The 23,655-nt window shown below is 40.8% G+C and overlaps 1 pseudogene across 1 annotated transcript in view; it reads right to left on the bottom strand.

Annotated features, from left to right (window-relative positions):
• Positions 1–22,339: 22,339 nt before the first annotated feature.
• LOC144790702 (cytochrome P450 2D28-like) overlaps positions 22,340–23,655 on the bottom strand; it is a 398,581-nt pseudogene continuing 397,265 nt past the window's right edge. Inside the window, exon 9 of the transcript XR_013602251.1 lies at positions 22,340–22,572. The product of XR_013602251.1 is annotated as a cytochrome P450 2D28-like (transcript). The remainder of the gene's footprint in view (positions 22,573–23,655) is intronic.

The raw sequence follows: 23,655 nt of genomic DNA, 5'->3' as shown, positions 1-23,655 counted from the left end.
CGACCCATAGTTTCTTCTATAGGGTCACTATTGGAGCATACGTCCAAGTATATTGATCACTACTTAAGACCATATGTAGTGTCACTGCCATCCTATCTAAAAGATACTACTCATTTCCTAACTGTGATTAATGGTATACATTGGGAAACAAATTACACACTTGTTTCCCTTGATGTGAGTAGTTTATATACCAGCATTCAACACAATCAGGGTTTAATAGCTGTTCAACACTTTCTCAAAACGAGATCTATCTCCCTGTTTCACCACTCTCAAATGATCCTATCAATGATCGAATTCTATCTAAAGAACAATTTTTTTTATCTTTGATGACATCATGTACAGGCAGTCACAGGGCACTGCCATGGGAACCTGCTTCGCCCCCCAGTTAGGCAAATTTATTCATGGGCTGGTGGAAGGAGCAGGTTGTCACTGAAATGGCAGAATTAACAACATTGCCCTGTGGCTGAGGTACATTGATGATATTTTTTTCATTTGGTGCGGAGATGCAATATCAGTGAGAAAGTTCATTGATAAACTTAATTGTAACACGTTAAATCTGTAATTTACGGAGCACATCAGCAGGACCAGGATGGAATTTTGGGATGTATTGTTGGAAGTACATGACGATCAACTAACAACCAAACTGTTCCGAAAAAGTACTGCTGGTAATAGCATCCTGAGTGCCAAGAGTTGCCATCCACAGAACCTTGTGCACGGTATTCCTTATTGCGAGCTGTTGCACGCCAGGAGGCACTGCAGCACCATGGTGGCCTATAAAGAGGAGGAAGCAGTGATGCGTCAAAGATTTCTTGACAGAGGGTACAATAAGCAAACTATCAACACTGCTATTGCAAAAGTGGAGATGAAAAGCAGGGAGGAATTGTTACATCTGAAAAAGGAGCAAGAGGATAGTGACAGCATCAGATTTATTACCACTTTTTCAGCGCAGGCGAACGATATACGAAGAATTTAAAAAAAACACTGGCATGTTCTTATGACTGATGACCACCTTAAGAAGAAACTCAGTGGTAATCCTCAGATCACATTTAAGAAAAGTAGATCCTTACGAGATGAATTGAGTCACAATTATGTGACAAGCATGGATGGCAGCCAAAACTCTAATACTCCTGCGTTTAGATGCTGTCAAAAGTGTAAGGCTTGTAAGAACAGCAGAAATGTCAAAAAACTGTTGGTGCCCAATTCGTCTAGAGAGTTTGTCACAAAGAAAAAACTATTGTGTAATACCACCTACAGTGTTTATGTTTTAATCTGCCCATGTAATAAGTGGTATATTGGGAGTACAAAGCAAAAAAAAGAGTTTTGGAACATCTACGTGCGATCCCATTGCAAGACATTTTCATGAGAAACACATGCAGGACGAGACTTTGGTCCAGATGGCTGTGATTGATTGTGTATATCTAGGTGTAAGAGGGGGCAACAGGGAGTTATCCTTAAGAAAATTGGAGTCCCGTTACATTATAGATCTTGATTGTCTGGTACCCAATGGATTAAATGTTAGTTTAGAATTGGCTATACATTTACATGAGTAAATATTTAAGAATGTTGGCTATGAAGAATATCTGCAATCCATTTGTTTTTAAGAAGATTTTTTTGTATTTTTTACAGATTGGGGGCACTTGTGTTTACTGACGAACTATGAATCTAAGATGCTATGTAATCATGGAATGGAGCTCTAGGAGATATGCCCACTGGGGCGAGAATGTACGAACTCTTATGCCGCATTTGCATACCATACCTGAGGTTGGATATCGCCCACTGGGGCTTGGCACGAAATGCAATATTTCGCTTTCCTGGTATTTAGGGTAAGATTATGGCTGGAGTTGCAAGTATTACCTTACTATACTATGGTGGCATTCGGTTACTTAGCAACCAGCCTTGAGGAACGGAGCAAATGTAAGAACTACAGACAAACTCAGCCTACAGACTCATGGATCACGAGTGTCTGCATCACCTAGAGGTGATGCAAGGTCTCTTTTGGGAATGGGGAGAACAATGGCTCAATCTGTTTACCACTGCAGGGAACGTGTAATGTCAGTACTTTGGTCCATTTGAGTTCCCAAGGCGTCTCTTGGGCAGTCACCCATTTCACCTAGATTGAAACTTGGGACTCATATACACCTTTCCACTGATACCACTCCTGCCCAGAGTTCTCAAGAAAATCGGGACCGACCAGGCCCAAGTCATCCTGGTGGCTCGGATTTAGCACAGAGCTCCTGGGCTTGTAAATCTCCTCTCTGATCAGACTGGTCCTCTGGAAAGATCTACTGTTGCAGCAGAAGCCAGGTCTGGTTCTCCATCCTGGCCTGCACACTCCCCACCTTCATGTATTGAAATTGAGCTTCAGCAACTGAATGCCATTGACCTTACCCCCAAATTCTTTGTTATTCTGGGAGCGAGATGTCCATCGACAAAGACAGTATACGCCTGTCTTTGGGACAAATTTGTGGTTTGTTTTCGTTCCATCAGTTGACCCACTTAAGACCATATTGTCTGATGTCCTGATCTTTGTTCTTTCTCTCGCCCAACAAGCCTTTTTTTCGGGCACTGTCAAATGTTGCCTTTATGGCTTTTCTTCGGGTATCCGATCAGCCCTCCCTATTTCATTCACCAGTTGTGATGCAGTTTTTGGAAGGACTACAACATCTATTCCACTGTTTGTGATGCCGCTGTTGGATCTGAATTTGGTATTGACATTTCTGATGTTTGCTTTGGTCAAACCTCTGCACAGTGGTTGCAACTACCGCTGAAGTTGCAAGTATTACTTTACTATGCTATGGTGGCTTTCGGTTACTCAGCAATCAGCCTTGAGGAACGGAGCGAATGTAAGAACTCGGCACAGCGAGATTAACGGCTGAACCAATGACGAGAGCACTTCCATAAGTGTGTCAAGCACGTGACATGGAATCGGAACGAACTGATTTTAGTTCCGTATTAATAATGTTATCATGTTTATTACAAAGAAATATATTGTTATGTAGCATCAGTATCATGATAATAAAATGTCCGCCAGTTTTAAAATGTTTGTATCATTGCACTGTGTTTTTTTTTTTTACATGTGTCTGAATGTGGTGTATTTAAGATGGCAACTTCCATTGTTTGGCAAGCATGACCAAGCCGTAAGGGCGAAACGCGTTGTTTGTCTACTTGCCTAATACATTTCTTGCAAGAAACTCTGGGTGTCCGAGCCTCTTCCTTATCAGGAGGTTTGTTTGGAACAAAGATTTGGGTGTACCGGTTACCTGACTCGGACCGCCCACGACAGCCGAGGATCTCCTTACCGGTATTGGTGGAAGGAAAATAGTTTTGGAGATCAAGCTGACACCTGTTGGATTCTAACACCGGTAATTTCAGGCGTAGTGCTATATGCCCGTTGGATTGTCCAGCTGACGGAAGGGTGCCGTGTTCATTGCCGGTCAATATTTGGAATTGGGACCTGTGCAGCCATAGTGGTATTGAAGCGATCTCCAGGAGCGGGGCGCAGCAGCACGCACAGGTGAGAAGGAGAGGTGCTGTGGGCTTCGCGTGAAGGAAGGGTGCTGGGATACAGCGACTGGTTGCAACTACCCATGAATCCAGTAGCAAGGGAGCGTGTGTGAGCTAATATAGAATTGCAAGGTATCACACACGCACAGGTTTTCAGACAAGGATATTGGAATATCTCAAGATGGCAAGTGGTTTAGAAGCTCGCCGCAAACAGATACCGGACAAATTATTTTTTGCCAACAAAGAACCAAATACAGATGAATTGGAAGCTGTACCTAACATAAGTACAGAAATCATTCTGCAAGCCTTGCTTAGTACCTTGGAAAGATTGTATAGAAAAGAACTGTCAAAATGGTGGGAGGCTGAATCCCTACAACGGTATATAGAGGTTAAACGTGTCCCCAGAGGTCTCCGTATTTTTACGATTCTAACATATGAAGATCCGGACACAGACATATTGGAAGAATGGTCTGATAATTCAGCCTCATGCTCAATGACTATGATGCGGATTCTTGTAAAATATGTACTAAAAGATCGTGCTAAATTACTGCAAGAAATTGATAGAATTACATTGGAAATCAGTCAACTTATGTCAAAATAGGCTTTGGAGGAACATAATAAAAAATTGCTAATCAAAATGGATGAGCTAGAAGAAGAAATAACAGCAAAGAAACAGGGGAAGTTCCTTCGTGATTATAAGGATTACCAGGCAGGTCGTACTCTGACATTCCAAAGAAAATATGATTATCTCGTTGATAAAAAATTGGGTGTGACAGTTACAACATCTAAAGTTGGTGGATGTATGAGAGAGATCAGTGGAAGTGATATATCGGATGGCAACATATCAGATGCCTCAACTTCTGGCCTGAATCAGGAAATAATGAGTGACCCCCAAAAGAAAATCGAGCAATTTTTTATTGCAGTTCCAGATGATAAGTCAAAACAGGACAGAATTTCAACAAGATGGGGGTACGCTGAGAGGACGGGGTCGAGGAAACAGAGGAAGAACAGGCGCAAACAACAAGCCAAAAAGAGGAGGAATAAATGCCGCCAAAACCCCAGTGGGAATGGAAACAAGGGGCAGAAAACAACAACTAATATGAAACCTCTCTCAAAGGACTCTTTCACCTTGTGAAATTGAGACCTTGGCGCTAGGTCTTTTGTTTTGCCCGTCGTCCAACATGAACTTCACCCAGACAAGGATTGATTTATTTCTATTTTCAAGAAAATTGAAGCTTAAGAAATGGTTCTGCACTAAACCAAAGGAATCTGGAATTGTGAGTAAAGGAGTCACTGAAAGCAATCTTAATGTATGTGATATTGAAATGTTACATGCTTTGAATGAAGACAGTGAGAATGTTGAGTCCACACCTGATTGGGGGTCTTGGGGCACTGAATTGGGGGTTAATCCTAGTTCTAATTTCAGGCCGAAATCTGTATTTTTTCCTTAAAATACAGCGTGAAGCTATTGATACATTTGAAAAAGGAGTTTTGCAAGATCTACATAAAATTTGTTACCGTAAAATACCTATTAACAAGAAAAACCTCACGGAGGATCAAATCATCTCCATTGATAGTTTAAGATCAGACAAAAGGATTGTTATTCGACAATCTGACAAAGGGGGAAATTTCGTTGTATTGGATAAGGAGAAATATTTGGAAGAAGGGCTAAGACAACTCAACGACATTACCTGCTATTGCAAAACGACTAATGATGAAATACTGAAATCCAACACTACATTCAGGGACCAACTTGCTGAATGGAGGGAGAGGGGACTGCTGGAATGGGAGGAGTATCATTATCTATAGTGTGCCCACCCCAGAGTTCCCATTTTATATTTACTCCCTAAACTCCATAAAGATCAGAGTAATCCCCCAGGACGACCCATAGTTTCTTCTATAGGGTCACTATTGGAGCATACGTCCAAGTATATTGATCACTACTTAAGACCATATGTAGTGTCACTGCCATCCTATCTAAAAGATACTACTCATTTCCTAACTGTGATTAATGGTATACATTGGGAAACAAATTACACACTTGTTTCCCTTGATGTGAGTAGTTTATATACCAGCATTCAACACAATCAGGGTTTAATAGCCGTTCAACACTTTCTCAAAACGAGATCTATCTCCCTGTTTCACCACTCTCAAATGATCCTATCAATGATCGAATTCTATCTAAAGAACAATTTTTTTTATCTTTGATGACATCATGTACAGGCAGTCACAGGGCACTGCCATGGGAACCTGCTTCGCCCCCCAGTTAGGCAAATTTATTCATGGGCTGGTGGAAGGAGCAGGTTGTCACTGAAATGGCAGAATTAACAACATTGCCCTGTGGCTGAGGTACATTGATGATATTTTTTTCATTTGGTGCGGAGATGCAATATCAGTGAGAAAGTTCATTGATAAACTTAATTGTAACACGTTAAATCTGTAATTTACGGAGCACATCAGCAGGACCAGGATGGAATTTTGGGATGTATTGTTGGAAGTACATGACGATCAACTAACAACCAAACTGTTCCGAAAAAGTACTGCTGGTAATAGCATCCTGAGTGCCAAGAGTTGCCATCCACAGAACCTTGTGCACGGTATTCCTTATTGCGAGCTGTTGCACGCCAGGAGGCACTGCAGCACCATGGTGGCCTATAAAGAGGAGGAAGCAGTGATGGGTCAAAGATTTCTTGACAGAGGGTACAATAAGCAAACTATCAACACTGCTATTGCAAAAGTGGAGATGAAAAGCAGGGAGGAATTGTTACATCTGAAAAAGGAGCAAGAGGATAGTGACAGCATCAGATTTATTACCACTTTTTCAGCGCAGGCGAACGATATACGAAGAATTTAAAAAAAACACTGGCATGTTCTTATGACTGATGACCACCTTAAGAAGAAACTCAGTGGTAATCCTCAGATCACATTTAAGAAAAGTAGATCCTTACGAGATGAATTGAGTCACAATTATGTGACAAGCATGGATGGCAGCCAAAACTCTAATACTCCTGCGTTTAGATGCTGTCAAAAGTGTAAGGCTTGTAAGAACAGCAGAAATGTCAAAAAACTGTTGGTGCCCAATTCGTCTAGAGAGTTTGTCACAAAGAAAAAACTATTGTGTAATACCACCTACAGTGTTTATGTTTTAATCTGCCCATGTAATAAGTGGTATATTGGGAGTACAAAGCAAAAAAAAGAGTTTTGGAACATCTACGTGCGATCCCATTGCAAGACATTTTCATGAGAAACACATGCAGGACGAGACTTTGGTCCAGATGGCTGTGATTGATTGTGTATATCTAGGTGTAAGAGGGGGCAACAGGGAGTTATCCTTAAGAAAATTGGAGTCCCGTTACATTATAGATCTTGATTGTCAGGTACCCAATGGATTAAATGTTAGTTTAGAATTGGCTATACATTTACATGAGTAAATATTTAAGAATGTTGGCTATGAAGAATATCTGCAATCCATTTGTTTTTAAGAAGATTTTATTGTATTTTTTACAGATTGGGGGCACTTGTGTTTACTGACGAACTATGAATCTAAGATGCTATGTAATCATGGAATGGAGCTCTAGGAGATATGCCCACTGGGGCGAGAATGTACGAACTCTTATGCCGCATTTGCATACCATACCTGAGGTTGGATATCGCCCACTGGGGCTTGGCACGAAATGCAATATTTCGCTTTCCTGGTATTTAGGGTAAGATTATGGCTGGAGTTGCAAGTATTACCTTACTATACTATGGTGGCTTTCGGTTACTTAGCAACCAGCCTTGAGGAACGGAGCAAATGTAAGAACTACAGACAAACTCAGCCTACAGACTCATGGATCACGAGTGTCTGCATCACCTAGAGGTGATGCAAGGTCTCTTTTGGGAATGGGGAGAACAATGGCTCAATCTGTTTACCACTGCAGGGAACGTGTAATGTCAGTACTTTGGTCCATTTGAGTTCCCAAGGCGTCTCTTGGGCAGTCACCCATTTCACCTAGATTGAAACTTGGGACTCATATACACCTTTCCACTGATACCACTCCTGCCCAGAGTTCTCAAGAAAATCGGGACCGACCAGGCCCAAGTCATCCTGGTGGCTCGGATTTAGCACAGAGCTCCTGGGCTTGTAAATCTCCTCTCTGATCAGACTGGTCCTCTGGAAAGATCTACTGTTGCAGCAGAAGCCAGGTCTGGTTCTCCATCCTGGCCTGCACACTCCCCACCTTCATGTATTGAAATTGAGCTTCAGCAACTGAATGCCATTGACCTTACCCCCAAATTCTTTGTTATTCTGGGAGCGAGATGTCCATCGACAAAGACAGTATACGCCTGTCTTTGGGACAAATTTGTGGTTTGTTTTCGTTCCATCAGTTGACCCACTTAAGACCATATTGTCTGATGTCCTGATCTTTGTTCTTTCTCTCGCCCAACAAGCCTTTTTTTCGGGCACTGTCAAATGTTGCCTTTTTGGCTTTTCTTCGGGTATCCGATCAGCCCTCCCTATTTCATTCACCAGTTGTGATGCAGTTTTTGGAAGGACTACAACATCTATTCCACTGTTTGTGATGCCGCTGTTGGATCTGAATTTGGTATTGACATTTCTGATGTTTGCTTTGGTCAAACCTCTGCACAGTGGTTGCAACTACCGCTGAAGTTGCAAGTATTACTTTACTATGCTATGGTGGCTTTCGGTTACTCAGCAATCAGCCTTGAGGAACGGAGCGAATGTAAGAACTCGGCACAGCGAGATTAACGGCTGAACCAATGACGAGAGCACTTCCATAAGTGTGTCAAGCACGTGACATGGAATCGGAACGAACTGATTTTAGTTCCGTATTAATAATGTTATCATGTTTATTACAAAGAAATATATTGTTATGTAGCATCAGTATCATGATAATAAAATGTCCGCCAGTTTTAAAATGTTTGTATCATTGCACTGTGTTTTTTTTTTTTACATGTGTCTGAATGTGGTGTATTTAAGATGGCAACTTCCATTGTTTGGCAAGCATGACCAAGTCGTAAGGGCGAAACGCGTTGTTTGTCTACTTGCCTAATACATTTCTTGCAAGAAACTCTGGGTGTCCGAGCCTCTTCCTTATCAGGAGGTTTGTTTGGAACAAAGATTTGGGTGTACCGGTTACCTGACTCGGACCGCCCACGACAGCCGAGGATCTCCTTACCGGTATTGGTGGAAGGAAAATAGTTTTGGAGATCAAGCTGACACCTGTTGGATTCTAACACCGGTAATTTCAGGCGTAGTGCTATATGCCCGTTGGATTGTCCAGCTGACGGAAGGGTGCCGTGTTCATTGCCGGTCAATATTTGGAATTGGGACCTGTGCAGCCATAGTGGTATTGAAGCGATCTCCAGGAGCGGGGCGCAGCAGCACGCACAGGTGAGAAGGAGAGGTGCTGTGGGCTTCGCGTGAAGGAAGGGTGCTGGGATACAGCGACTGGTTGCAACTACCCATGAATCCAGTAGCAAGGGAGCGTGTGTGAGCTAATATAGAATTGCAAGGTATCACACACGCACAGGTTTTCAGACAAGGATATTGGAATATCTCAAGATGGCAAGTGGTTTAGAAGCTCGCCGCAAACAGATACCGGACAAATTATTTTTTGCCAACAAAGAACCAAATACAGATGAATTGGAAGCTGTACCTAACATAAGTACAGAAATCATTCTGCAAGCCTTGCTTAGTACCTTGGAAAGATTGTATAGAAAAGAACTGTCAAAATGGTGGGAGGCTGAATCCCTACAACGGTATATAGAGGTTAAACGTGTCCCCAGAGGTCTCCGTATTTTTACGATTCTAACATATGAAGATCCGGACACAGACATATTGGAAGAATGGTCTGATAATTCTGCCTCATGCTCAATGACTATGATGCGGATTCTTGTAAAATATGTACTAAAAGATCGTGCTAAATTACTGCAAGAAATTGATAGAATTACATTGGAAATCAGTCAACTTATGTCAAAATAGGCTTTGGAGGAACATAATAAAAAATTGCTAATCAAAATGGATGAGCTAGAAGAAGAAATAACAGCAAAGAAACAGGGGAAGTTCCTTCGTGATTATAAGGATTACCAGGCAGGTCGTACTCTGACATTCCAAAGAAAATATGATTATCTCGTTGATAAAAAATTGGGTGTGACAGTTACAACATCTAAAGTTGGTGGATGTATGAGAGAGATCAGTGGAAGTGATATATCGGATGGCAACATATCAGATGCCTCAACTTCTGGCCTGAATCAGGAAATAATGAGTGACCCCCAAAAGAAAATCGAGCAATTTTTTATTGCAGTTCCAGATGATAAGTCAAAACAGGACAGAATTTCAACAAGATGGGGGTACGCTGAGAGGACGGGGTCGAGGAAACAGAGGAAGAACAGGCGCAAACAACAAGCCAAAAAGAGGAGGAATAAATGCCGCCAAAACCCCAGTGGGAATGGAAACAAGGGGCAGAAAACAACAACTAATATGAAACCTCTCTCAAAGGACTCTTTCACCTTGTGAAATTGAGACCTTGGCGCTAGGTCTTTTGTTTTGCCCGTCGTCCAACATGAACTTCACCCAGACAAAGATTGATGTATTTCTATTTTCAAGAAAATTGAAGCTTAAGAAATGGTTCTGCACTAAACCAAAGGAATCTGGAATTGTGAGTAAAGGAGTCACTGAAAGCAATCTTAATGTATGTGATATTGAAATGTTACATGCTTTGAATGAACATCATCTCCTACGCCGATGACACCCAGCTGATCCTCTCCCTGACCAACGACCCCGACGCCGCCAGAGCCAACCTGCACGAAGGGATGAGAGAGGTATCCGAATGGATGTCGACCAGCCGCCTGAAGCTGAACTCGGACAAGACGGAAGTCCTCATCCTGGGCGCCACGCCCTCCGCCTGGGACGACTCCTGGTGGCCCCCCGCCCTGGGCACCGCACCCAAGCCGACGGACCACGCGCGCAACCTGGGCTTCATCCTGGACTCCTCCCTCTCCATGACCAGACAAGTCAACGCCGTCTCCTCGTCATGCTTCAACATCCTGCGCATGCTACGGAAGATCTTCCGGTGGATCCCCACCGAGACGAGGAAGACGGTCACCCAGGCCCTCGTCACCAGCCGACTGGACTACGGCAACGCCCTCTACGCCGGAACCACCGCCAAGCTCCAGAAAAGACTCCAGCGGATCCAGAACGCCTCAGCAAGACTCATCCTCGACATCCCCCGACACAGCCACATCTCCGGACACTTGAGAGACCTGCACTGGCTCCCGGTCAACAAGAGAATCACCTTCCGCCTCCTCACCCACGCGCACAAAGCCCTACACGACCAAGGCCCGAGCTACCTCAACAACCGGATCAACTTCTACACTCCCACGCGCCTCCTCAGATCAACCAGCCACGCCCTCGCCGCCGTCCCCCGCATCCGAAGAGCGACAACAGGAGGAAGGTCCTTCTCCTACCTGGCTGCCAAGACCTGGAACTCACTCCCGTCCGACCTGCGCATGACCCAAGACCACCTCTCCTTCAGGAAGAAGCTCAAGACCTGGCTGTTCGAGCAGTAACGGCACCCCCCCCCCTCCCAGCGCCTTGAGACCCTATGGGTGAGTAGTGCGCTCTATAAATGTCTTGATTGATTGATTGAATGAAGACAGTGAGAATGTTGAGTCCACACCTGATTGGGGGTCTTGGGGCACTGAATTGGGGGTTAATCCTAGTTCTAATTTCAGGCCGAAATCTGTATTTTTTCCTTAAAATACAGCGTGAAGCTATTGATACATTTGAAAAAGGAGTTTTGCAAGATCTACATAAAATTTGTTACCGTAAAATACCTATTAACAAGAAAAACCTCACGGAGGATCAAATCATCTCCATTGATAGTTTAAGATCAGACAAAAGGATTGTTATTCGACAATCTGACAAAGGGGGAAATTTCGTTGTATTGGATAAGGAGAAATATTTGGAAGAAGGGCTAAGACAACTCAACGACATTACCTGCTATTGCAAAACGACTAATGATGAAATACTGAAATCCAACACTACATTCAGGGACCAACTTGCTGAATGGAGGGAGAGGGGACTGCTGGAATGGGAGGAGTATCATTATCTATAGTGTGCCCACCCCAGAGTTCCCATTTTATATTTACTCCCTAAACTCCATAAAGATCAGAGTAATCCCCCAGGACGACCCATAGTTTCTTCTATAGGGTCACTATTGGAGCATACGTCCAAGTATATTGATCACTACTTAAGACCATATGTAGTGTCACTGCCATCCTATCTAAAAGATACTACTCATTTCCTAACTGTGATTAATGGTATACATTGGGAAACAAATTACACACTTGTTTCCCTTGATGTGAGTAGTTTATATACCAGCATTCAACACAATCAGGGTTTAATAGCCGTTCAACACTTTCTCAAAACGAGATCTATCTCCCTGTTTCACCACTCTCAAATGATCCTATCAATGATCGAATTCTATCTAAAGAACAATTTTTTTTATCTTTGATGACATCATGTACAGGCAGTCACAGGGCACTGCCATGGGAACCTGCTTCACCCCCCAGTTAGGCAAATTTATTCATGGGCTGGTGGAAGGAGCAGGTTGTCACTGAAATGGCAGAATTAACAACATTGCCCTGTGGCTGAGGTACATTGATGATATTTTTTTCATTTGGTGCGGAGATGCAATATCAGTGAGAAAGTTCATTGATAAACTTAATTGTAACACGTTAAATCTGTAATTTACGGAGCACATCAGCAGGACCAGGATGGAATTTTGGGATGTATTGTTGGAAGTACATGACGATCAACTAACAACCAAACTGTTCCGAAAAAGTATTGCTGGTAATAGCATCCTGAGTGCCAAGAGTTGCCATCCACAGAACCTTGTGCACGGTATTCCTTATTGCGAGCTGTTGCACGCCAGGAGGCACTGCAGCACCATGGTGGCCTATAAAGAGGAGGAAGCAGTGATGCGTCAAATATTTCTTGACAGAGGGTACAATAAGCAAACTATCAACACTGCTATTGCAAAAGTGGAGATGAAAAGCAGGGAGGAATTGTTACATCTGAAAAAGGAGCAAGAGGATAGTGACAGCATCAGATTTATTACCACTTTTTCAGCGCAGGCGAACGATATACGAAGAATTTAAAAAAAACACTGGCATGTTCTTATGACTGATGACCACCTTAAGAAGAAACTCAGTGGTAATCCTCAGATCACATTTAAGAAAAGTAGATCCTTACGAGATGAATTGAGTCACAATTATGTGACAAGCATGGATGGCAGCCAAAACTCTAATACTCCTGCGTTTAGATGCTGTCAAAAGTGTAAGGCTTGTAAGAACAGCAGAAATGTCAAAAAACTGTTGGTGCCCAATTCGTCTAGAGAGTTTGTCACAAAGAAAAAACTATTGTGTAATACCACCTACAGTGTTTATGTTTTAATCTGCCCATGTAATAAGTGGTATATTGGGAGTACAAAGCAAAAAAAAGAGTTTTGGAACATCTACGTGCGATCCCATTGCAAGACATTTTCATGAGAAACACATGCAGGACGAGACTTTGGTCCAGATGGCTGTGATTGATTGTGTATATCTAGGTGTAAGAGGGGGCAACAGGGAGTTATCCTTAAGAAAATTGGAGTCCCGTTACATTATAGATCTTGATTGTCTGGTACCCAATGGATTAAATGTTAGTTTAGAATTGGCTATACATTTACATGAGTAAATATTTAAGAATGTTGGCTATGAAGAATATCTGCAATCCATTTGTTTTTAAGAAGATTTTATTGTATTTTTTACAGATTGGGGGCACTTGTGTTTACTGACGAACTATGAATCTAAGATGCTATGTAATCATGGAATGGAGCTCTAGGAGATATGCCCACTGGGGCGAGAATGTACGAACTCTTATGCCGCATTTGCATACCATACCTGAGGTTGGATATCGCCCACTGGGGCTTGGCACGAAATGCAATATTTCGCTTTCCTGGTATTTAGGGTAAGATTATGGCTGGAGTTGCAAGTATTACCTTACTATACTATGGTGGCTTTCGGTTACTTAGCAACCAGCCTTGAGGAACGGAGCAAATGTAAGAACTCGGCACAGCAACATTAACGGCTGAACCAATGACGAGAGCGCTTCTATAAGTGTGTCAAGCACGTGACACGGAATCGGAACAAACTGATTTTAGTTCCGTATTAATAATGTTATCATGTTTATTACAAAGAAATATATTGTTCTGTAGCATCAGTATCGGGATACTAGATTGGATTCTCATGGAAATTTGAAAATGATAATTGTGATATAAATATTAGCATTGATTATCTTTACATGATTTTGGGCATTGTATATGATAACAAAGACTGTCATAGATATATGGTAAAAATGCATGTATTTTGGATATGCCACTAGCAATTGAAGATGGTATCATCATTGCCATGAGCCCATGCTAAAATGTCTGCCAGTTTTACAATTTTTGTATCTTTGCACTGTGTTTTTTTTTACATGTGTCTGAATGTATTGTATTTAAGATGGCAACTTCCATTGTTTGGCGAGCGTGACCAAGCCGTAAGGGCGAAACGCGTTGTTTGTCTACTTGCCTAATAAATTTCTTGCCTTATCAGGAGGTTTGTTTGGAACGAATATATATATATATATATATATACCTACATACATACCTACATACATACATACATATACACACAACATTCGATCCTCAAGGAATCCAAATACCAAAATACTCTCCAGAATTTAATTTTACCGATTCGGTATTTTGGAATCGGTAAACGATATGTACCTAATGAATGGGTAAATTTTACCGATTTGGTGCAATGCGGTAAATACCGATTCGGTATTTACTGAATCGGTATTCCCCATTTATTCCTATGGGCCTGGAGGCCCATAGGAATGAATGAGAATTACCGATTCGGTAAATACTGAATCGGTAATAAGGGGTAGACCTACAAGGGTGGCAGGGTGTCACATTGACACCCTGTTGCACCCCTGTATAGTGCATGGCTGCACATGTGGCAGTCCAAAGGGCATGTATGTCTGCCACATGGCACTGTGTAATAATTTGCAAAAAAATGCTTCTTTTGGGGTTTTCGATATTTACCACCAACTTGTAGTTGGTGGTAAATAACTAATCCTAAAATGGGAAAAGCACCCATTTGGGTGCTCCCTACATTTAGGATTCGGTAATTTACCGAATCGGTATTTAAGAATTCGGTAATTTACCGATTCCTTAAATTACCTACCAAAACCTTAAATTAGGCCCCTCCATCTGAAAAGTCTAATTCTGGTCGGTAACGGACGAAATTCGGTAATTTCGGCCGTTACAGACCGGAATTAGGCTTCCTACATCTGGCCCTAAATGTGATAAAAAAAGACTATATCTATCATAGTTCAAAGACACTGCCAAATTCTAGTGTGGCATTTCATTAAAATGTTACAAATAGTGCAAAAACATTTTTAGTGCAAATTAATTTTGTCTCTCAACTTCAACAATTAGAACAATGCAAATAAATCATGATTTCTGATGATTTTTTCTCTTATTCAGCACATCAATTTCAGGTCTTGATTTGTATAATATGCAATTATTTCTTTCTGCTATGTATCCGTGTCATTCACATCACAATACAATTAAGCCCAAGTAGGCAAAGTGTATGTTTCCACAATTATGCCCCAGTGGGCTTTACACTCCAAAAATTTAAAATCCCTGATAAAAGTGCACATTTCCATGATTTAAAATCAATAGAGAACCAAAATACCTTCTAAATTAAAAAATTATGTCCAAATTTGAACACCAAATAGAACCTAAATTAGAATCCAAAATAAAAATTATCAAAACCAGTCCCCCTCTTATCCCTACCAACAACCTTAATCAGGCACTTTACTACTGATAGTGAGGGAATGCAGCAAAATCTAAATTACAAAAACGTATACATCTCTTCTCCAAGATTTAAACCATTTAATGACTTGTAGTCTAAGTTGATAAAGTACCTTTTGTCTGATTGCCTAAGTAACTGCTCACAATTACCACCTCTAAGTTGTTTTGGCATTGTTGGAGTGATATCTTTTCCATTCCCTCCTCTGGTCCTGCAGGATTCTTTTACGGACCTGCAGTAATGGATACTGATCAATTTGCACTCATAAGAAAATACTCAAACTCAGTCTTATAACTTTAAGAAACAACAATCTTAATTGGTTTATCATGGAAGGGAGTCATGTATTCTACGGTGTGTATGCCAAATACACAGACTTTGCATCTGTTGCACTTACGTAAGCCGTTATCTTGTTATAACCAGCAATTCTGCTCTATAACCTCTGGGGGGCTCTTAACCAGGGCATCTCTCATCGAGTCCTTTAAATGCTAGAGGGTGACCTGGGAGTAATGGTCCAAAAAATTGGATCCTATGGATTAGATGCCTGTGTTTACAGATGACAGCTCACAGCTCCATTTCCTGTGTGCTGGATGTAGTTATTTATCATGAATGGACTGCATTTCTTATATTTTTTTCATATGTGTATTTGTGAAAAGTAAGGGCTCTCTACTCAATGGAACCACTGACTTCTCTAAGGACTCTCTCAGGTATCCCCTTTCCATGAATCTAAATACGGGCTCATCCTGACATCTCTTTAAATTATAGGTACGGCTGCAGTTTCTTCTCATTCCCGCACACACACACACACACACGCACACACACACACACACACACACACATATATATATTTATATATATATTTGTTTTATGGGGGTGTACACCCCCTTTTATTTGGTTCGTTTTGGGGTGTAACTACTCCAAGCCCCTATTTTTAATTTAAATAAAGAGCTGTTACCTGCGTTTACCTTGACCCCTTGCTGAACTTTGATAAACCATTACCGCCTTTACTTCTACTAAAGCCTTAGCCCTAAAATTACACCTGTACTTCCCTCAGTACACCCCTAAACCCTAAATTCCTCCTTACTCTCCTTTATTTATCCCCAACACTTAACCCTAAAATCACCCTAACTTCCATTATCTCTTGCCACCCCATAATGCTAAAATCACCATTACCTTCATTTACATCTGCCCATCCCTTAACACTAAAATCACTCTTTCCCATATTACCTCTACTCAACCCTTAACCCTAAAATCACCCATACCTGCATTTATCTCTGCCCCTCTCTTTACCCTAAAATCACGACACCTCTAACCACCCCGTAATCCTAAAAACACCCTTACCCCATGCTTAACCTCTACCCACCCAGGAACCCAAAAATGACCCCAACCCTCTTTACATCTACCTTTTGTTTTCAAAATAACATCAAACTATTGTTATTTGTTGTGTTTTTAAATACTTACATGCAAAGTAAATTCCCACAAGTGATTTTTAGTGTGGTGACACCTTGGCAGAGCCAGTCGGCCTACCTTATTGATTATAGCACCATTTTGGTGTTTTATTGTAACTAGTATAGGTGGAGGAATTCATAAGTATGTATTGAGCTTTGCCTTTTTTATAACAAAGTTGTCGGTACCCAGCCCTCACTGCCTCCCCGAGTAGGCCATGGACTGCTCTGCTTCACTACCCTGAGAGAGTCCAGTTCTACAGTGGGGTACTTGGTTCTCAGTTAAGGAAAATATGTATCGCTTACAACGCATGCCATAACTACCCACCATGCTCAAAATACCAATTAGGAAAAGGTACAGTAACAAACAAAAGAGTGATCAAAATAACAACAAGTGTGTTTTAACTGAAATTCATTGTTTTTTTAGGAGTTGCCCGCTGCAGTGGGGCTAGCTTTCTGTTCCTAAAGCTCCGTGGCCGTCCAAACCATGCTGCTCAACTCCTATTGCTGTGCATTGCTTGGAATGGCTGCAGGGAAAGGCCCTGCGTCGAGCCCAACCCCCACAGCACACAACCTGCAATGTACCCAATCTGCTTGATGCACAGCCTTGGGCCAGGCCCTTTGTCCAACTGCCTTAAAGGTGTGCTTCAGGGTTGGTTGCAGAGGTTCTCTGGCCTTGTACTGGGCTAAGTTTGCAATCTGCCAAACTTCATGGAACCTAATTTAAGGGCATCCAAGTTGTCAGTTGGGAAACTCTAATTTATCTTTGCCTCACCCTCCTGATGGATCTGCTCAATACTTGACATAACCAACAATAAGCTAAACCCAGTAAACTTGTGCCACATTTTGTTTGTACAGATTCATCAAATAATATCAAATTTACAATCAGATTGACACTTCTTTTACCCTTCTTTAAAATTCCCTCCCCCTTGATGGTCTTGATTGAAATCGAAAAAACCCAAAGTAGGCTAAACATGTTAAGTTTCTGCCAAATTTTGTATAGATCCATCAGATGGTGTCAAGGTTAGCAGTAAATAAAATAATGCTTTCATCACCTCTATAAACCCTCACCCCCATTGGATCTGCACACAACCGGAAACGCTTGCAGTTGGTGTAACTCTCTAACTGCCTGCCATAATGGGTGCAGATTAATAACAGTGTTAATGTTATAGGCAATTGAATTTTGTATTGCTCCTCCTCCCCTTAACGTTGCCCCTTGATGGATTGGCACAAAACCTGACATTGCACTCAAAATCCACAGCTTCCAGCTTCTGCCAAATTCTGTGCAGATTCATCACAGAGTGCCAATGTTATTGCAAATTAAAAAAAATCGATCCCCATTTATAACTCGGGTCCCCATGATGGATCTACATGAGCTTAAAAATACTAATAGAATGTTAAACACAGTAAGTCCCTGCTACCTTTTGTGCAGATCCATCAAACAGTGCCAACGGTATTAGAAAATCAAAAATATTCCCCGTTTTAACTTAGCTTCTCTTTGGAAACCTGATGTAACTTCTCTGGGTATCACTTGATAGATTCTTGCCATACTTCACACAGATTGATCAAACAGCGCTAAAGTTTTAAGCAAATTAACATTTTATTGATCCACCCCCTTAACTATGTCCACAACCATATGGATTGCAAATAACGTACATATCGATTGAAAACTAATCCCTCCTAGCATCTGCCAAGGCTTCTTCAGGTTTATCACACAGTGTCAAAAAAATTAGGAAATGAAAACTCTCCCGCCCCTTTAACTGCCCCACCTTTGTGGATAAGCACACATTTGAAATTACTAATAACAATTTAAATATCCTTAGTATCTACCGAATTGTAGGCATATTCTTCAAAGGTTGTCAAGGTTATAAGCAAATTAACAAATGTTTTTTACTGACAAGATATACAAAGGTATTGACCCTTTAAATCCTGACCATCACCTTTCTTAAATATGAATATCTAAAGAACTAGAGAACAGATTTATACTGAACCTAACTAAGCGCGCTCTCTGAGAGAAGTTCTAATTTCATGACAAGTTTGGTGTAAATCTGTTCAGCGGTTTCTCCTCCTGTCTTTCAGCAAACTTTCCTTGTCTTCATTTGTAACCTCCCATGAGGACAGGCCCTTTGACTTCTGTTGTTAGACGTTATGTTTAGTCTGTAAGCACTCGTTTCTGGTACTGCAGGCATGATATGCTAGCCTGCAACATTCAGTGCGCCATGTGCGCTTTCACTTTCAAAGCAGCCCGGGAGAATCATGGCTACTTCTTTGCAATGAAATAGGTCTCGCATTTACCAGAGTTTGAGCTATTGGCATTATAAATGACCATAGCTTAAACTCTTGCAAATGCGAGACCAATTGAGGTGCAAATATTTAGTAAAAGCACCCCATACGGTGCTTTCCCTTTAATGTCGGCCATACCCCTTTCTTTAGGCAAGCTGTGTCTAAAGCATGATGCGCAGCTGCAATTAAAGTGAAATTGCGGCATGGGGTACTTATACAAAAAAAGCATTTGTGACAAAGAGATGGGTTTTTTTGCCCCATGCTGCACGTTCACTTTAATGGTGGCTTTAGACGTGCCTCGTCTAAAGAAAGGGGCTTGGCCTACATTAACATGAAAGCGCGGCACAGGGCACTTTCCAAGAATTGCATTTGCAATGTGTTAAGTCTTGCTTTTGGGAAAGTTTAAGCTATTGGCATTGTCATTTACAATGCCAACAGCTCAAACTCTTGTAAATGTGAAAGGTTAAGCTGTAAAACCGAAAAGACCAAAGGCAGCAGACCAGGTCAAGCACTACGGTTCATTTTGTTCTTGAGTTAAGGTGGTGCAACCCCTTCCAACATCCGCTGCCGTAGGATGTATAAATTGTTGAAATACAAAAAACAGAACGGAAGGGGCACTCAAATGAAGTCAATAGAGATAGTATTTATAAGTAAATTCTTCTTTATTCAATAAATGTTCTTGAAGCATAGGCACAGCCAACGCGTTTCGTTCCTTTTGCCTTTTTAGGAACTTCGTCAGGGCTGTAAAAATTACAAACATACATATACATAAATATACATTTAACATAACACATATAAAAATAGACAAACATAATAAACTAAATATGACTAACCCAATAGACAATGACTATTACAAATTACAATCCAAAGACAACCAATAAAGAAGTATAAAAGACACATCTTAAAATACAACAGTAAACACTCCAAAAACCCAGAATAAAATACTGTTGTAAACTACACTGGTATACCTATTATTTACAAAAAGATTTGTGACTTGAGAGGACTGATATACACATTATTTACAAAGACTTGTACTTCAGGAGGATCAACATAAGCGATTCCATATGCAGTATAATGTACGGAAGGTACTGAGAGTGAGATATCTTTACCTTACAATAGGCTTAGACCAATGTATACACTTCCTAATTAGAAAAAACACATTGTACTAATTTCATCATCTATACAGGGTTTCCCAACGATAAACCGTATTACCAGTACTGCTCAGGCAAAAATGAACTACAGTGGTCATAAGACATAAAGTGACAATAACGCAGAAATTTCTTACCAGGTTCTTGTTATACGGTATCTGTACACAAGAGTCGAATAGAATTAAATCAGAATTGTTGATAAGCTTCGTGGGCCAAAAATGGTGTCCTAAAAAATATATATAAAAAAATGGAATGAATTATAAGAGGTAGAAGTCCCAGCACAACATAGACCTAGTGCCGCGATATGCACTTCCCAAATGGAAACAACACCATGTAGAGCTGTAATACCTAAAATAGGTTTCTTAAATAACGATAGTATTTATGAAAATGCCTCAAACATATATACAAACTATAGTAGTCCTAAGGCAAAAAAAACAGAATCTAGTATTGCAGGACGGTAAACAATCAATATGCTTACCGGGTTCTTTATGAAACGTAGAAATGTTTTCTGGAGCCAAACACAAAATTTGGTCAAGGATGGCGGTAAGCACAGCGGATCAAAGAAGATATCCTGAAATAGTACAAAAATTGAAAAGAAGGGGTTGAATAAGAAATTAGGTGCGGGAGGCCTCAGTTTACCATCAATCAACCATAACGGTCTTTGTAAATATTGAATAATATACAAGGTAAGTAATGTCATAGGAGGTGGATGATAAAACCCATCTCAGCCAGGTTGATACGTTTAGGGATAAAGAAGAATACATAAAATGAAGGGGGGGTTCAACCCCTTCTTTTCAATTTTTGTACTATTTCAGGATATCTTCTTTGATCCGCTGTGCTTACCGCCATCCTTGACCAAATTTTGTGTTTGGCTCCAGAAAACATTTCTACGTTTCATAAAGAACCCGGTAAGCATATTGATTGTTTACCGTCCTGCAATACTAGATTCTGTTTTTTTGCCTTAGGACTACTATAGTTTGTATATATGTTTGAGGCATTTTCATAAATACTATCGTTATTTAAGAAACCTATTTTAGGTATTACAGCTCTACATGGTGTTGTTTCCATTTGGGAAGTGCATATCGCGGCACTAGGTCTATGTTGTGCTGGGACTTCTACCTCTTATAATTCATTCCATTTTTTTATATATATTTTTTAGGACACCATTTTTGGCCCACGAAGCTTATCAACAATTCTGATTTAATTCTATTCGACTCTTGTGTACAGATACCATATAACAAGAACCTGGTAAGAAATTTGGTCACTTACCGTTCTGCGTTGTTGTCACTTTATGTCTTATGACCACTGTAGTTCATTTTTGCCTGAGCAGTATTGGTAATACGGTTTATCGTTGGGAAACCCTGTATAGATGATGAAATTAGTACAATGTGTTTTTTTCTAATTAGGAAGTGTATACATTGGTCTAAGCCTATTGTAAGGTAAAGATATCTCACTCTCAGTACCTTCCGTACATTATACTGCATATGGAATCGCTTATGTTGATCCTCCTGAAGTACAAGTCTTTGTAAATAATGTGTATATCAGTCCTCTCAAGTCACAAATCTTTTTGTAAATAATAGGTATACCAGTGTAGTTTACAACAGTATTTTATTCTGGGTTTTTGGAGTGTTTACTGTTGTATTTTAAGATGTGTCTTTTATACTTCTTTATTGGTTGTCTTTGGATTGTAATTTGTAATAGTCATTGTCTATTGGGTTAGTCATATTTAGTTTATTACGTTTGTCTATTTTATATGTGTTATGTTAAATGTATATTTATGTATATGTATGTTTGTAATTTTTACAGCCCTGAGGAAGTTCCTAAAAAGGCAAAAGGAACGAAACGCGTTGGCTGTGCCTATGCTTCAAGAACATTTATTGAATAAAGAAGAATTTACTTATAAATACTATCTCTATTGACTTCATTTGAGTGCACCTTCCGTTCTGTTTTTTGAAAGGTTAAGCTATTGGCATTGTCCTTTACAATGCCAATAGCTCAAACTCTTGTAAATGTGAGACCTATTGCATTGGAAATGCTTGTTGTTCTGAGGCAATCAAGTTAGATGGAAGTGACCCACTGCTAAGGCTCTTCTGCAGGGTGATGATTTGGAGTCCATCTTGGAAAAGCGCAGATTTGATAAGGCAGTGGTTGCAATGTGCTTCCCATGATGAAGTCGAGGTTCACTGTCTTCACCCCCTCTGGCAGGTGGAACGTAAAGTGTCGTAGAAGATTGGAGAATAAGATGAAGAGCTCAGTCCTCGCCAGCTGTTCCCCCAGGCAGACACGATGCCCTGCAAAAAGAATGTTATTGGCTGAGATATCAGAGTACATCCCAAATGACAAGTGAGTGACTTTTATTTTGTTATATCGTGACGGGCCATGCCAAGAGATGTATTATTTTCAGTTTCATTACCTCAGGATACAAAAATCTCCAAATAGGTAAATTGAAATAACAAAGATGTTAGAAGTGAAAAGAAGGAGAAAGGGGCAAAAATAAAACATAACTGAGGTTAAGTAATAGGGGAGAAGGGATTAGCTTAACAAGAGTTGGCAAATCCAATCGCTTTCAGTTTTTATGAAATGACCCAGTGGTTTGGCAACTATGCGATGAAAGTTGTGTGAAGAAATGTGTGCAGTGAAACTGCATCTGAACAGATCTGAACAGATCGCTACAGTGTATTTTTTAAAATTTTAAAATCTATTTTAGATACTGAGATAAAGGTGGAGTAGATAATCGGGGATAAAGAGCCCCTAGTGTAGTAAGCTTTACTGGTTACAATCTCAACTTGCTGGTAATTCAGGTGAACGGGAGGTGTCTTAGTATCTGACTCACAATTGTTCTAATTTGACTTTGCGCTGCCCTAGTTTTTCGGTCGAGCCTAAACAGCGCGTGCACTGTCAGGCGGTCTGTTGTATCTACTTTGTGGGGTCTGACTCCTCCTTTGCTTAGGACTGGCTTTTGTGTGTCTCATTTAAGAATGGAAGTGTGCTAATGGCTGATGGTTGGTGCATGTCCCACCTTTCCTTACCAGTTAACTCCCATGGAGTGTTGCTGCCGGAATGAGCAGGGACGCGCACGCTGCTCGAGTTCTTTTTGTTTGTTTATTTTCGCCTGAACGCACTTTGGCTACAAAACATGGTCACCCGATGTGAGAGTACATGGGCTTTATTTGGTAGTGTACTTGCGTTGTTTTGCTGGCCTCGTGCGTACATTTTCTTTCTTCTATTTTGTAACAGTATTTATTATATATTTCATGCGGTTATATGTTAAAAAGGCTGCTAAGGCTCGTTGAGGCGAGTGCGCGGTTGTTACTATTCCACAGTACATCTGTTATTATGCCAACCACACTTTAGGCATGCACTCTTGTTATTAT

The sequence above is a fragment of the Lissotriton helveticus genome, chromosome 11, assembly GCF_964261635.1.
Source record: "Lissotriton helveticus chromosome 11, aLisHel1.1, whole genome shotgun sequence".
Classification (NCBI taxonomy): domain Eukaryota; kingdom Metazoa; phylum Chordata; class Amphibia; order Caudata; family Salamandridae; genus Lissotriton; species Lissotriton helveticus.
The sequence above is the reverse complement of the archived record's forward strand: the minus strand, read 5'-3'. Positions and strand labels throughout refer to the sequence as shown.